General features: G+C 38.9%; 1 protein-coding gene across 1 annotated transcript in view; it reads right to left on the bottom strand.

The window, feature by feature from the left end:
• The window catches only part of TMEM164 (transmembrane protein 164), a 378792-nt gene that overhangs the window by 28951 nt on the left and 335538 nt on the right, over window positions 1–14303 (bottom strand). The gene's annotated exons all lie outside the window — the stretch shown is intronic.

The raw sequence follows: 14303 nt of genomic DNA, 5'->3' as shown, positions 1-14303 counted from the left end.
ATCCAGACCAGGGCTTCTAATACCACCTATGTGCTAATAACTCCCAAATTTACTTCTCTTGTCAAGACTCTCATCTGAGTTCATAATATACATATTTGACTATCTACTTAACATATCCATTTGGATATCTAACAGATACCTTAAACATATTATGTCAAGAGCTGTTGATATCCCCCAACCAGCTCCTGTTCCTATCTTCTCCATCTCAGTATGTCACCAGCACTCATTCAGTTAATTAAACTACAGATCTAGACATCATTCCTCATTCCTTTCTTTCCCGCACATCAACAGTGTATCCATAAGTAAGTCTTCTTGACTCTATTACTAAAGTTTATTTAGAACATCTTCCTTCAGTTCATCGTAATTGCTACTCCTTATGTCCAGGCCCATCCTATTGGGTTGTCGGAAAAGTCATGACGCATGTTTGCAACTGATGGCACTAGTTCATTTTTGGAAGTACAGGAGTCATTCACATCTATGTTATTGCTATGTCATTTGACAGCTGACAGTTCTACCTTCAATCTAACAAAAAATGAGCGATTTGGTTGAGATTTGGAGATTTTACAACAAGTTGAAGATGGAAGACCAAACTGTGCATTTTTGCCATATTTTACTGTTTTACTTCCATAAAGGGAAGAATATGTGTCAAGCTTGTGAAAAGTTGCATAAAGTTTACGGTAACAATGCTCTACAAGAACGTCAGTGCCAATGATGTTTCACGAAATTCCGTGCTGGTGATTTTGATGTCAATGGCGCTCCTCAGTCAGGGAGGCCCACCGAGGTTGATGATGACAAAATAAAGGCATTGATCGAGTCAAACCCATGTTACATGACAAGAGAGATTGCAAAATCACTGAGCAGCCATCATTCAAGCATCCACGACCACCTGAAGAAGTTGAGATACGTAAGCAAACTTGATATTTGGGTTCTGTATGAACTCAAAGAAGTTCATTTGATGGCACATATAAACATCTGCAATATGATTATTAAACGTGAGGAAAATGATCCTTTTTTGAAGTGACTGATAACTGATGATGAGAAGTGGATTGTTTCCCACAATGTGGTGAGCAAATTGTCTTGGTCCCGACGTGATGACTCGCCTCCAATGACATCGAAAGCAGACATTCATCAGAGGAAGGTTATGCTCTCAGTGTGGTGGGATTTTAAAGGTGTCGTGTTTTTCGAGCTCCTACCAAGGAACCAAACAATCAATTCGAATGTGTACTGTCGGCAACTGGACAGTTTGAACGAATCCATAATCCAGAAATGTCCAGAGCTTGCTAATTGTAAAGGAGTTGTGTTCCATCGTGACACTGTGAGACCACACACAAGTTTGATCACCCATCAAAAATGATTGGAGCTTGGATGGGATGTGTTGCCACACCCACCATACTCGCCTGACTTTGCACCATCAGACTTCCACTTGTTTTGCTCGCTTCAAAACTCCTTGCATGGTATAACGTTCAATTCAGATGAGGCCGTAAATCAGCACCTTGTTCAGTTTTTCACAAATAAAGACAGGTCCTTCTATGAACGAGGAATTATGAAGCTCACTGAAAGATGGCAAAAGGTTATCGAACAAAACAAGCAATATATCACTGATTGATCTTTGTTCTTTATATAAATAAATGACCTTTGAAAAACATAGACAAAGTACATCATGACTTTTCCGACAACCCAATAGATTATAGAAGTTTCCTGACTGGTCTCTTTACCTCTTCTTTTTTCTCTTCTAGTACATTCTCCACATAGCAGCAAAATTTATCTTATTGAACACTTCAGTGGCTTCCCATTTGGATCTTTGAATAAAAGCCAAATTCTTTATTTGGGCTATGCATAAGCCACACTTGCTTCTCAATAAGTAAAGAAAAGACTTGAACAACAACACTATGCGCCAACTAAACCTAACACACATCTATAGAGCATCCCACCCAATAACAGTAGAACACAAAATTTTCTCAAGTGCATGTGGAACAGTCTCTAGACAGACTATATACTAGGTCAAAAAACAAGCCTCAAAACATTTATAATGATTGAAATCATGCAAGGAATAATCTCTGTCAGAAAGGAATGAAATTAGAAATAAATAATAGAATGAAATTTGGGGAGTTCACAAATATGTGGAAATTAAAACACTTCTAAATAACTGATGGATCAAAGAAAAAAATCATAAGAGAAATAAGAAAATATTTGAGATGAATGAAAGCAAAGCCACAACATACCAAAACTTATGGGATGAAGCTAAAACAGTGTTTAGAGAGAAATGTATATCTGAAACACCTTTATTAAAAAAGAAGAAATATCTCAAATCAATACCCTAAGCTTCCACCTTAAGAAACTAGAACAGAAGGGCAAACTAAAACCAAGGCAAACATAAGAAAGGAAATAATAAAGAGTAGAACAGATATAAATGAAATGGAAAACAGAAAAACAATACAGAAAATTAGTGAAACAAAAATTGTTTGACAAGTGTGGGTGAGGATGTAGAGAAAAGGGAACCCTAGCGCACTGTTGGTGGGATTGCAAACTTGTGCAGCCATTATGGAAAACAGTATGGAGGTTCTTCAAAAAATTAAAAACAGAAATACCTTATGACCCAGCAACTCTAAACTTCTGGGTATTTATCTGAAGAAATCCAAAACACTAATTAGAAAATATATATGCACATCTATGTTCACTGCACTGTTATTTACAATAGCCAAGATATGGAAGCTACCTAAGTGCCCATCAATAGATGATTGGATAAAGAAGAATGGTACATATATAGAATGGGATATTACTCAGTCATAAAAAAAAAGAAATCTTACCACTTGCGACAATATGGGTGGACCTAGAGGGTGTTATGCTGAGGGAAATAAGTCAGATAGAGAAAGACAAATACCATATAATTGCACTTATATATAAAATCTAAAGAACAAAATAAATAAACAAACAAAACAGAAACAGACTCATAGATACAGAACAAACTGATCGTTGCCAGATGGGCAGGAGGTTGGGGGACTGGGTGAAAAGGTGAAGGGATTAAGAATTATAAATGTGGGCCGGCCGAGTGGCGCGTTGGTTAAGAACTGACTTGGGACGCCAGAGGGCCCCGGTTCAGATCCCACATATGAGGGCCAGTGACACTGCCCTCTACAGCTAAGATGCTGAACAACAGCTCAACCTGGAGCTGGGCTGCCGTGAGTCGCCAGTGACGGCGTAGGCTGCAGTCCCTGTGGCAGTGGGTTGCCATGGGCTACCGTGTGTAGCCAGCAGCCAGCGTGAGCGGCCATCCAGAGACTGGCGACTGATCTGCCTCGCCCGGGAAGAGCGCAATGATGGTGCCAACTTGGGCCAGTGAAGCAACGTCCTCCACAACTAGACTGAAGAACAAAACGACAGCAACTTGTCTGTTCCTCTCCCCCCGATTCCCCAGCACTGTTCCCCTCCCTCAACTCCCCAATATAATCTTAAAAAAAAAAGAATTATAAATTTGTAGTCACAAAATAGTCATGGTAATGTGAAATATAGCATGGGGAATAGGATCAGTAATATTGTAATACCTGTGTATGATGCCACATAGGTACTAGACTTATCAGGGGCAGCACTTCATCAAAATTATATAAATGTCTGACCACTATTCTGTACATCTGAAACTAATATAAAATAATATTGAATGTCAAAAAAGTTGATTGTTTGGGCTGGCCCAGTGGCGTATTGGTTAAGAGTTGGCTTGAGATGCCAGATCTGAGCAGCAGGGCCCCAGTTCGGATCCCACATGCAGGCCAGTGACACTGCGCCCTCTACAGGTAAGACGGTGAACAACAGCTCGACCTGGAGCTGGGCTGCTGTGAGTCGCCTGGCAATGGCGTAGGCTACAGCCCCTGCTGCAGTGGGCTGCCATGAGTGGCTGGCAGCTAGCGTGAGCATCTACTGGCTGGCGTGAGCTGCCATCCAATGGCCAGTGAGTGGCAGCCTCACCCAGGAAGAGCACAATGATACTACCAACAAGGGCCAGTGAAGCGACGTCCTCTACAACTAGACTGAAGAACTAAAGGACAGAAACTTGTCTGTTCCCCTTCCCCGATTGACCAACGCTGTTCCTCTCCCCCAATTCCCCAATAAAGTATTTTTTTAAAAGTTGATTGTTTGAAAAGAACAGCAAAATTGACAACTCTTTAGTTAGACTGATGAAGAAAAAAAAAGAAGACTCAAATTAGTAAAATCAGAAATGAAAGAGAAACATTACTACAGAATTTACAGAAATAAAAAGGATTAGAAAAGAATGTTACAAACAGTTATATGCCAACAAATATGATAACCTTGTTGATATGGACAAATTCCTAGAAACACACAAACTACAAAAACCAACTCAAAAAAAGAAAATCGTAATAGACCTATAACAAGTAACAAGATTGAAGTGAGTAATTTTAATAAATCTCCCAACAAATAAAACCCCAGGACCAGATGGCTTCACTGGTGAACTCTATCACACTTTTAAAGGAGAATTAATACCATTTTTTCTTAAACATATCCAAAATATAAAAGAGGAAGAAAAGTTTCCTACTCATTTTATGAGCCCAGTATTATCCTGAAACCAAGCAACACAAAGACACCACAAGAAAACTCAAACCAATAATTCTTATGAAAATAGATGTAAATATTCTCAACAAAATACTAGCAGATTTACCCAGCAACATATAAAAAGGGATTATACACCCTGAACAAATGAGATTCATCCCAGGTGGTTTAACATTCAAAAATCAATTAATGTAATACATCATATTGGTAGCATAAAGGGCAAATAAACAAATGATATTTTTACTAAACGTAGAAAAAGCATTTGACAAAAATCCAACATTTTATTAAAAAAAAACTCAACAAAGTAGAAATAGAACAGAGCTTCCTCAACCTAATTAAAGGAGCCTATGAAAAACCCACAGCTAACATCATACTCAGTAGTGAAAGACTGAAAGTTCTCCCCCTGAGATCAGGAACAAGACAGGTATGTCCGCTGTCATCAGTTTTATTCACAACTGTACTGAAGGCTTTAGCCAAAACAATTAGGCAAGAAAAAGAAATAAAAGACCTCCAGATTGAAAAGGAAGAAGTAAAAATATCTACTTGCAGATAATGTCATTTTATAGAGTAGTCCCTCTTATCCACTGGGGATACATTCGAAGACCATAGATAATACCCAACCCCATATATATATATATATATATATATATATATATATATATATATATATGTTTTTTTTTCCGATACACATATACCTTTTACTTAAAGGAAGCACTTCATGGCTTCTCTTTGGCATGTCTGAGTTGCAAACATCACTACTCTTGTGCTATGGGTCATTATTAAGTACAATAAAGGTTACTTGAACACAAGCACAGTGATACCGCAACAGTTGATCTGGTAACCTAGACAACTACTAAGTAACTAATGGGCAGGTAGCACCTACAGCAATGATATGCTGGACAAAGGGGTGATTCATGTCCCGAGTGGGACAGAGTAGGATGGAGCAAGATTTCATCATGCTACTCAGAATGGCACGGAATTTAAAATTCATTAATTGTTTATTTCTGGAATTTTTCATTTAATATTTTTGGTCCATGTTTGACCACTGGTAACTGAAACTGCAGAAAGTGAAACCATGGATAAGGGGGGGACTACTTTATAGAAAAAATACTAGGAAATCCAATAAAAGAGCTATTAGAACTAGTAAGTTTAGTCAGGTTGTAGGATAGAAGATCAACATACAAAAACCAGTTACGCTTCTGTACAAGGAACAGCCCAAAAACTAAAATTAAGAAAACAATTCCATCTACAATAGCATCAAAGTAATAAAATACTTAGAAATACATTTAACAAAAGAAGTGCAAAATTGTTCTCTGAAAACTACAAAACATTGTTGAAAGAAATTAAAGTAGACCTTAATAAATGGAGAGAAATCCCATGTTCATGGATTGGAAGACATAATATCGTTAAGATGTCAATGCTCCTCAAATCGATCTACATTCAATGCAACCTATATCAAAATCCCAACTGGCTGCTTTGTAGAAATTGACAAAATGAACCTGAAAGTAATGTGGAAATATAAGTGTCCCGAAACAACCAAAACAATCTTGAAAAAGAAAAACAAATTTAGAGGACTCACACTTCCCAGATTCAAAAGTTACTACAAAGCAACAGTAATCAAGACAATATGGTGCTGGCACAAGGATAGACAAGTAGATCAATGGCATAGAATTGAGGGGCCAGAAATAAGCCCTAAACTTTTATTTTTTATTACTTTTTGACAAGAGTGGCAAGGCATTTTAATGGGCAAGGAGGAGTCTTTTCAACAAATGTTGTTAGGACAACTGGATACCCACATGGAAAAGAATGAATTTGAACTGCTTCCTTACACTCTATACAAAAGTTAACTCATAATGGATCAAAGACTGAAATGTAGGAGCTAAAATGATAAGACTATTAAAAGGAAACATAGGTGTAAATCTTCGTGACCTTGTATTTGACAATGGTTTCTTAGATATAATACGAAAAGTACAAGCAAGAAAATGGAAACTATGATAAATTGGACTATATTGAAATTAAGAACTTTTTTTTTTGCTCAGAGGACATCATTAAGAAAGTGAAAAGACAATCCACATAATGGAAGAAAATATTTGAAAATAATATGTCTGATAAGGATCTGATATCCAAAACATATAAAAAATTCTTTCAACCCAATAATAAGAAAATAATTAGATTTTAAAATGGGCGAAGGATTTGAATAAGCATTTCTCAAAAAAAATACAAATGGCTGAAAAGCACATGAAAAGATGTTCAATATTGTTTGTTAGTCACTAGCGAAATGCAAATCAAAACTACAAGATACCACTTCACACCCATGAGGATGGCTACAATAATAACTTTTTTAAAGATTAAATATAAGTGTTGTGAAACATGACGTGAAAAAATTGGAACCCTCATACACTGCAGGTGGGATTTTAAAATGATGCAATCAGTTTGGAAAACAGCCTTGCAGTTCCTCAAAAGGATAAATATGGAGTTACCATATAACCAGAAATTCCAGCAAGACATATTGAAACGTATATCCACACAAAAACTTGCACACAAATGTTAGGTGCAGCATGAACCATGAAAGTCAAAAAGTCGAAACAACCTAAATGTCAATCAATTAATGAATGGATAAACAAAATGTAGTATATCCACATAATGGAATATTATTCAACCATAAAAAAGAATGAAACACTGATAGATTCTACAACACGGAGGAGCCTTGAAAATATTATGCTAAAGTGAAATAAGGCAGACACAAAAGAACAAATATTGTATGATTTATTTTATTTGAAATGTCCAGAATAGGCAAATCTATAGAAACAGAAAGTAGATTATTTGTTGCCAGGGGCTGGGATGGGGAGGGAATGGAGAGTGACTTCTAATGTGTATGGAGTTTCTTTTGGGGCTGATGAAAGTGTTCCAAAAGTATACTGGTGTTTGCACAACTCTGAACATACTAAAACCCATTGAATTGTAAAATTTAAATGGTGGATTATATGCCTTGTGAATTTTATCTCAATAAAAGAAGAAAAACAATCAGAGATATTTCGGGAATTCATAAAGCAAGGGGTAGCGTTGGAAATTTCAAGCCCCTTAGAAAAGCCATTTGCCACCATGAGGCATCTGCAGTAGAAATGGCAGCATGGGGTTTTTAGTTAGAGAGAGGCATCAAGTGGCATGGAAGAAATCCAGAATTCCTTGTTGGGAACCTGTGAAGGATGCAGAAGGCAGCTGAGGAGTAAGAGGTAGCATACCTGCCAGGCAGTAGCTGTGGCAGCATTGAACAGCCCCAAAATCAGGGCCTGGTTGGAGGATATGGCTGAAGTTCAGAGGGTTAGTGGACCACTAACTAGGACTTGATGTACGAATCCTGGACAGTAAGTAAGGAGAGACAGCTGAGCTCTCTGACACAATCATTGGGCATTGCCCATAGTGAGAGAATGAGCCATAAATTATGGACATTTAAGCAGTGGATACAGTGAGGAAAATGAGATAGACTTCAATTAGGATCTAGCAGAGGTTATGGGGTTCACTCGTTGCCATGAGTGAGTTTGAACTTTAAAGTGAATACAGGAATCCGCATTTTGGAAGTTAGCCTTACGCCACTTGGCTTTCACTAAAGACCTACATTAGTACCTGTTTTCAATAACGGAAATAAATCTGAAGAGGATTTTCGTTTTTACAGAAAAAGTCAAATAGCAAAAATAGCGTTTGTTCAGCGTTTGTTTTGCAGCAGCCCTTATAGAGGCAGCGCACACCCCCAACAGCAAGAGTGGCCCCGCCAAGCCTCTTCTTGGGGAACTACACTCAACATCTCAGCATCAAGCTGCCATAGCTTTGAACTGTGTCTGTGAGCATCTGGGCTTTGTCTCGATTTATTCTGTGCACCCGTTAGCAAGATGCGTCCACAGGTATCAAAAAAAGCCTAAGAGATCTCATAGCGGTGCTATGCTTAGTGTAAAAACTGGACATGATTAAGTACCTATTCTGATTGTGGTGAATGAAATACACTGTGCACGCGTTGAACTTGCCTGCATCCACCATTTGTATTATTTACATGCAGAGAGAAAGAATCTTGGAAGCTGCCAAAGCTACTATTGGTTCTGCGAGAAGCAAACTGGTCTCTTTTAGTTGGCATCCAGTAATGCATAAAGTGGAAAATCTATTGCTTGAGTGTACAAAGCATGGTGTGTATTTATCATATGATTCCTGCTTTTGTCAACACTATATGTTTGATATTTTGGCTTTTGTGTTATTTAATATGATTTGGTAGGTTATTTTGGGGGTCTGGGAACGCTTGAAAATTTTTCCATATAAATGAATGATAATTGCTTCTTCGCTTTACACCACTTAGGCTTATAACAGGTTTCATAGGAACACTCTACTTTCGGATAGCAGGGGAAACCTGTATTTGCACAAGAGACTTTTAATTCAGGACACATTTATATATACATATATATATGTGTATATATATGTATATATGTATATATGTGTATATATATATATACACACATATATATATTTCACATGTTTATATATTAATTGACAACATTAAATTTCACTCTGCCCAACCTGTATCTCCAGGCAACTGGAATAAGTGCTCTCTGAAACACGATGAAATTAGTTATAGCAAAACAACTATATGTTTATAATTAAATTTGGAGGTGGGGCACAATTTTAGTACATACATTTTCACACCCCATTACATGCATAAAGGATAGTAGATGAAGTCTTTAAGGAAAAGAAAAATAAAAATAGTCGAGTAATGGACCGGCCGAGTGGTGCGTTGGTTAAGAGTTGGCGTGGGACACCAGCTCTGAGCAGCAGGGCCCAGGTTCGGATCCCACATTAGGGCCGGTGATGGTGTGCCCTCTACAGCTAAGACAGTGAACAAGAGCTCGACCTGGAGCTGGGCTGCCGTGAGTTGCCAGAGAAGGCATAGGCTGAAGTGGAGCTGCAGTGGGCTCCCATAGGCTACTGTGAGCAGCCGGCAGCCGATGTGAGCTGCCAAGAGCTGCCGTGAGCAGCCGTCCAGTGGCCAGTGACCGATCTGCCTCACCCGGGAAGAGTGCAATGATAATACCAACATGGGCCAGTGAAGCGACGTCCTCCACAACTAGACTGAAGAACAAAAGGACAGCAACTTGTCTGTTCCCCTTCACTGATTCCCCAACGCTGTTCCCCTCCCCCAATTCCCCAATAAAATCTTAAAAACAAAATAGTCGATTAATGATTTTCCAAACTGTAGTAGACACCTTCATGTTTGGTTTGCTCAGGACTCCTCTAACTGCCCCCAAATAATACTCATTTAATCATCTCCTCCCTAAAAAGCTCTCCTTTCCAATTCACAACTAGGTAGCTTTGCTAATTCTTCCACATTCAGTATACATATTAGCATGACAAAATCTCATTAAGGGGTTTATATAACTTTGTCTCAAGGAAATGGGTAGTAAAAGACATTCAATTAGTTTGCACTCTAGTTGACAATAGAAGATAAAAATGAAACAACAAGAAAACAGTCCACAGTAGATCATGGTCCTTTGCTCATTAAGATATTCATTAGATAAAGAAAGGATTCAGGGGCCGGCCGAGTGGCGCGTTGATTAAGAGCTGGCTTGGGACGCCAGCTCAGTGCAGCAGGGCCCCGGTTCAGATCCCACATGAGGGCCAGTGACACTGCCCTCTACAGCTAAGATGGTGCACAACAGCTCAACCTGGAGCTGGGCTGCGGTGAGTCGCTGGTGATGGCGTAGGGTGCAGCCCCTGCTGCAGTGGGCTGCCATAAGCTACCGTGTGTGGCCGGCAGCCAGTGTGAACGGCCAGCAGCCGCTGTGAGCTGCCAAGAGCCGCTGTTAGCAGCCGTCCAGAGGGCGGCGACCCATCTGCCTCACCCAGGAATGGTAATACCAACATGGGCCAGTGAAGTGACGTCCTCCACAACTAGACTGGAGAACAAAAGGACAGCAACTTGTCTGTTCCCCTTCCCCAGATTTCCCAATGCTGTTCTCCTCCCCCAATTCCCCCCCAAAATTTAAAAAAAGATAAAAAAAGAAAGGATTCAGGGGGGGAAGGACCTGTTTTGCAATCAGGAAAACAAAAGCTGATTTATCCATTTGAATTAAAAAGTAGGTAAAGAATTTCAGTATTTAGTCACATATTCATTCAAATATAAAAGGGAACTGATGGCCACCTCCACCACCACAACCATGTGTTATATGTGTACAAGGTTACATCAAAGTGGTAGCTAATAATACTACATTCTGCAGTTGTTCAAGGATGACAGTTGAGAAAGTTTGATGACAGAGGATAAAAATAACACTTGTTTGGGCATAAATGGAAGGTTTTTTTCATCGAACTATGTGAGCATTCCTCATGTCACCCACACTCCCAGGAACCTACGAAAATAATTTTGCAATATTAACAAGTGTTCACTACTTCAACAAATTATAATTATTTTTTGCTGAAATGAAAAATATCTATTGTAAACACAAGAAAAAATTGAGGGAATGGTAAAATAATCAGTTTTTATTCGGTTTTAATCAATGTCGAGTTCTACTATCAAGTAAATAATCTGCATAACCTTTTTCAAGTATTTTTTTTTTACAATTTTAAACAGAGCATTGGCCAAGAGTTAGTTCATAGCAATTTAGAGGCCAATGCAGATGCAGAAATGCTTACAGTTTGAATGTGCTTTGTTGACAAAGAGAGTATGGCCTATTTACTTTTTTTATTTAAAAGAAACGTGGAATCTTTAGCTCCCAGCTTGACAGTTAGTTACAAAAAGCAGAAGGCACCTTAACGTTTCCTCTGGAGTGTATTATCACTGTACTCCAGTATCAACAGTGGATAGAAACACATGTGCACTATCATACTTTGACCTTTGCACTTCAACTCAAAAGAATCCTGAGCAAAGTCACTTTTCCCATCCAGTGTACACTTTGTGTCGATGAAAAGCAAGCAAGCAAACAAACAAACAAACAAAAAACCTTTTTCACAGAATTCGATCTGTGGATTTCATTTTTGTTTGAATGAAATATGTTTATTTCTATGCTGTGAGTTTGCAAGAAAAGAAGGCCAGGAGAGGCATTCCTCAAAGGCTGAAAGAAGCCATTACCACCACCACTACTTGCCAGGGGATTTGCAAAGTGTCTTGAGGTACAATATTAGTATAGGAGTTGAGCCAGGCTCAGAAATTAGCCCAAAGAAAAAAGGTTAGAGTATCCCCCCTCCCTTTAGCCAGCCCATACAACAAAGTACTTCAGATAGTACCTCCTAGTGGTGAGGTAATGATGTATTTTCTGCAATGTTCATTTTTGGGTTTTCCTATTTCCTTTATGACCGTAAGGTTTGGAATTGGAATTTGAAATCCTTGGGGAAAAGCTATTTTCGTAATTCAGCTGGGATCTCCTTGTCTTAGGATTTCCCATTGCATCAGTCACTTAGCCTGGTACCATAGCCATGATAGTGCTTTGTCTTTTAGATAAAATGCAGGACTAAGGACATGACTACTGGTGCTTATTAAAGATTCCTTGCTATTTTCACAAGAGTAGGGGCGTTAGACTCTTGTCTACTGGCCAAATTCTAAATCGGGAGATTACATTCTGCTTTCCTAAATTTCCCTAGCAGAAGCAGCTATCCATGGTATCCTACTTTGCTTCCTGTGCTCAACTCTAGTGTGATGTCATTGAAGGGCACTGGTTTTCTACCCTAGAAGTGTTCGCTTCTTAGTGGAGTAGTGAATAAATTGGTACCTATTGTCTGATATTGTATTCGACTCAGTTTCAAACAAATTAAAATGTAGGCTCTGATAGTTAAGGATAAAGTATAAAACAAAACAAAACACCCTAACTATGTACGAGTTATTTGGAACATTTTAGAAGCCAATCTTTCTCGTCTGCAACATATACCAAAAAATGCAATGCTTCTTTTTTGAAATGTATTAAATTTATTGGGGTGACATTAATTAGTAAAATTATATAAGTTTCAAGTGTACATTTCTATAATATATACTTTCAACATTGATCCGTAATGCTTCTTTGTTTTACTCCACTGGTGGTTGACAATGAGTTGTTATTTGCTTCAAACAGGATAGTTCTAACAGTAAAGATAAGAGGTCTGAGAGGATGAGATCACATATCATAAACCAGTTAACCCAACTCTTTTGTCTTTAGGTTGCAACTCACTAGTCTAACAGTTCATCTATTTCATAAAATATTTTTTAAAGGAGAGTCTTAATTTTTCCTTGGTAACATGTTTTAGTTTTTTCAATCTTTCCATAAAAACTAAGTTCTTATTTTTGTTTAACCTGTTCCCTACTGTAGTTTAATGTCATGATCTTTTAACCATCACTAACCTTGCTCTCATGTATTGATATTGAGAGGCAGTTTAGCACAATGGCATGGCTTTTGGAATCAGACACGCCTGCATTCAAATCCTGGCTCTGTCACTTTCTAGGTGTGTGATGTTGGGCAAGCTGCGTCTAAGGTTCAGTTTTCCGCATCTGTAAATGAGCACCCTCAGAGGGTTACTGTGAAGACCAAATGAGGTAATACATCATTTTCAGGGACTATGGGGCAAGATGACGCATGGTACTCGGCACCCAAAAAGTACTCAACAAATAGCACTTATTTATCTGATTATGTACACAGATCTGACTTAATTCATAAACTCTTTGAGAGTAGGAAACATACTTCCTGGAATGTCAACATAAGTACAGTGTTGTGCACATATAGTATGGCACAGAGGCTCATATTTATTGAATGAATAAACTTTGGTTTTTCCTAAGAGGAGTAAGAAGCCCTCAAGCTGTTAGCAAGATTCCACACATTTAGCTCAAAAGAGACAAGATCAATCAATCCTCTGATGTCTCCAAATATGCTGATACTTCACTTTGTCTAGATGTTTTGGCATGGTGTAGACACAAATACTTTCTGTTTCTATCAGGTTCATGTCTATGAATTTTAACATTTGATTATTGTCTTAGGTGCCCAGAGTGGGACTGACTCAGTCATATGCCTCTTCATTCATCCAAGCATTCTCTGATTGAGAAATTTTAAAAATGAATACTAAGAACTGTCTAATAATATACCTGAACAAAATCTTTCAACTTGTGACTCAGCACACTACCTTCCCTATTTACCTGTAAGAACTGTGCTAATTGTTTTGTTCCCAAGACACACGCACGCGCACAATGCGCGTGCCCACACACACACACACACACACACACACACACACACACACACAACCACCCACCACCCATAACCCACCATAGCACGTTTCAAAGCACAATTAACGTCTTTGAACCAGTGAGGTGTTGGTTAGGTCTTCACTTCTTGCTTTTAAACCTCTTCGCCGGGCAAGGAGGCAAAGTTGGGGAACAAATAGTGATATAGATTCAATTGGGCTTGAATATTTGTCCGTAAGGAAAGAGTATTGCTCTTTTACCACAATCTGGGGGAAAGCCTGGGGCGTGCTTAAACTGGTATTAAAGCCATCGCCCTGTGGCCATTTCCCCGATGCTTTTACAGACTTTATAGGAGCGGTCTCAGGTGTGGAGCCCGAGCACCTGCTTGCTCACACTCTTGCAGTTCAGAAACCAGCGTATTTGAGGCCAGAGGCTCAGGTTCCATGTAACTCGGCTCAAGTGTCACTAACACTATGTGCAGCGCCCGTCATCGAGCTGTGCTTTGGGAGTTGGATACTTACTTTAGAGTTTCTTCTCCCCCGCCTTCTCCTCCCCCCTCTCGCCGCCCCCC

Source organism: Hipposideros armiger, unplaced genomic scaffold (genome assembly GCF_001890085.2).
Source record: "Hipposideros armiger isolate ML-2016 unplaced genomic scaffold, ASM189008v1 scaffold_314, whole genome shotgun sequence".
NCBI classification, from domain to species: Eukaryota; Metazoa; Chordata; class Mammalia; order Chiroptera; family Hipposideridae; genus Hipposideros; species Hipposideros armiger.
Note: the sequence above shows the minus strand (reverse complement) of the source record. Positions and strands in the feature narration are given on the sequence as shown.